Consider the following 3270-nt stretch of genomic DNA (forward strand, 5'->3'; position numbering starts at 1 on the left):
AAAAAAAAAGCCAATTGTTCCAGTAATAAAAAGGAAGTCTGATATTCCACTAACTGGGGGAAGTATGCAGAGGTGGAGGAAAAAGGGAAGAATAAAAGCTAACAAGCCCAAATCAAAAAAAAACCCAAATCATTCCCATCAATAAAATAATGATATATCAACATACAAGCATTTCTCTCACTTTACCAAAAATTCTACCTATATGAAACTTCTAACAAATTCTAAATCTGTGTAGCCAACACCAGTCCTCGAGCTGGGAAGAATTTGCCATTTATGCATGACAAAGTGTCAAGTAGCAGCAGAGTAAGGATTTTTCTATAAAGGAGGATCCAGCTGTGCTGTGCCCAGGGCGCAGAGCGTTTGCAGCGCGGTTCTTTCACAGGTCGCGTTCTTTCACACCCACGCTGCCACCCGATGGACACTCCAAGTATCCCCATGCCCGAATCCCGGGCATCTCCTCACTCAGGCACTTTCAGCACGGACTGAACCTGCTCTTTCTCTGCCCGAACATTAAATGTAGCACTACTCACTCTGTCTACAGCGGGGAAGTCTCTTTCTAGACTCCCATACAACTTTCAATCGGTCACCACCAATTTCATTCTAGTGCAGGGTAAAGTCTTGGTTGTTAAGAAGAATATGTAACACACACAGACAGCTATGGCTTTCTGTATATAAGAGTATGCTGTTATCTAAAGAAATATAAAAGCACAAGGCAGTCCTTTGGCATTCCTCCAGAATGTACGTGCTTTCAAACTCTTAACTGTAATACTTTTGAACTAAAGCTTCCTCATGTTTGTTATTCAGATCTCAAGAAATTGTATAAACAAACAATTTGCAGACAAATTCTGTTAGCAGAACATCTAATGTCTGTCCAGCCAGGGGAAAAAATTGTTTACAGCATTATGTGTTTATGCACTTGACCTGATTTTATGCCAGGATCAGAGATGCTGATTTTGCAAAATGTATCTTCCAGTTGAAATCTGTACACTATGTTTTCAGGTATTGTGGACTCTCAGTTCAACAGATCTCTAAGAATAAAGAGCCCCAAAGAAGGTCTTCAATCAATTATTCAAAAGTTGAAGCTACCTGAACAGGTAAATTCTATTTAAAATTCTGCTATTAAATCAACACAATGTAGTCCCAAGAAGTGAGTATCAGCACTTCCACAAACAGCAAGTTATTTAAATTTTTCTTATAAAAGCAGTTAATGAATAGAATCCTGTGAAATATCCGCTGAGTGTTAAGTTTATGTTGCAATAAACATTTGACATTTGTAACGTGGGATTCAGAAGACTTTCTCATTCTAAGACATACAGTATTAATTTTATGTACATAAAACAAATACTACAGAACAATCAGCTCTTTTATGAATAATTCAAGTCCAAACCAAGTGTTGAATGCTTCCATTTTAATTGTGTGCTAGTGCAACATGATAATCACTATGTGAAATAGCTATAGGCAAGCAAGAAAAAAAAGTGCCTTTTCTATTTCTGCTATTAAATGTGATCAGTATATTGCAAATCCTCTTCAGGACAGGGTCATGGTTCTGCTCATGCTCTATCACTACTTCTCTATGCACACCATTTTCAGGTTCTCTTCCACCACAGCTAAAAGGTCATCCCTCAGTACAGAAAATGCTATCAACCCACGGTTTTGTTACTTTTCATGATAAAATAGAAAGCATTGCCAAAGGACAGTAATATGTGGCTCAGACATGGGTACTTAGGCATAGGTATGAAACACAGTTCACAAGGAATGAAAATATACAAACTACACTTGGAACAGAGCGCAAAAAAACCCCAAACAATCTAAAAACAGAAGGTATCCCACTGAGAGTTCAGAAGGGATTTTAAAAAGTCAATGTAAAAAACATTGTTCTTTTTCAATTGCTTGTCCTTATGTACAGCCCACGCTACTCTTCGTAGCATTGCACAAATATTTCCTTGGCCTATTGTCAAATAATCACAGCTCCCTAGCTTCCAGACAGCAGTGCTGGTAACTTTTAGCTCTTACATACTTCTGCTCACAGCCCCCACATTCACAAGGATACCCAGCTGGTCTGCATTTCTGCTGCTAACTCTCAAAATGCCTCTGCTACTGTTCATTAAGCACAGGTGCACAGCCTCTTCATCCTCTGAACTTGCCAGCCCCAAAGGTGGGAGCCAAGGTGGGGCTGAGTGGGACACAGCATTCCCAGGAGTGAGGCTCCACCACAGACTGAGCTGCACGGGGAGAGCTCTTCCCTCTTCATTCCTCCTCTCTGCTGACCCAAGGACAGGCCAAGAGATATCAGGTTAATAATGCAATGCTACCATTGATTTTTAACCCTACCTTATAAATGTCACAATTCCACATCTAAAAGTTAAATGTGGAAATAAATTAATAAGTAATGTATATGTTAGTGCTTTAAAACAGTTATAAACACTTGTAAGAAAAGAGTAAAGGCTGACACTGCAGAAAATTCCTGGGAAGTATGGAAGAGCTTAGATAATACACTATCTGAGAACAGGAAAGGCATCCTGCTTCTTCAAAGCCTGCAAACCTTGAGAAAACAAACAAACAGCCCAACAGATTTAACTCTGCAATAAACAGATTCATTTTGCTCTCAGCTTGTGAGTTTGTTTGCACAGGCTACAAACATTGACATTTTCATGTATCATTTTATACAGTGGTTGGCGATTTTGCCATTATTAAGCACCTGGACATTCCTTCTTGGAAAAAAACAGAATGGTTAGGAGTACGCACACACACCAGTACTCTCAATTTTAAAGGGATTTTTTTTAAGTTCTTTAGTTTCATTCACCAAAAGTACATTTCACAGAGAAAGACTGCATTTTATTTATATACTCTTACGGCACTGAAACATTCTTTATCACTGTTATTAAAAAGTCCACTAGCTCACATTTTATTTTACTTTTTAAAGTCAACTCCCCTGCAAAAAAAAAAACCAAAAAAAAAAAAAAACAAACGAACAAACAAAAACCCAAACAAACAAAAAAACTCCACAGCACATTAAGAATTCACTAATCATCTCCTTTGTTGTTTGGGGATTTTCTGTCATTTGGAAAGCAAAAGGTGGTGTCCTTGGATTATTTTAACATACTGCCTGTGTTTATGCCCATTTTGCACTGTGCAGCACTATTTTCTAAATGCTTTTTTATTGTGCCTTTTATTGAGTTGCAGATTAGCCAGCTTTTACAATAATGATAATCATTTATTTTAGACACCTTGTTACTGTCACAGCACATGTCGCAGTTGAAATGGCCACAA

Source organism: Vidua chalybeata, chromosome 12 (genome assembly GCF_026979565.1).
Source record: "Vidua chalybeata isolate OUT-0048 chromosome 12, bVidCha1 merged haplotype, whole genome shotgun sequence".
Taxonomy (NCBI): Eukaryota; Metazoa; Chordata; class Aves; order Passeriformes; family Viduidae; genus Vidua; species Vidua chalybeata.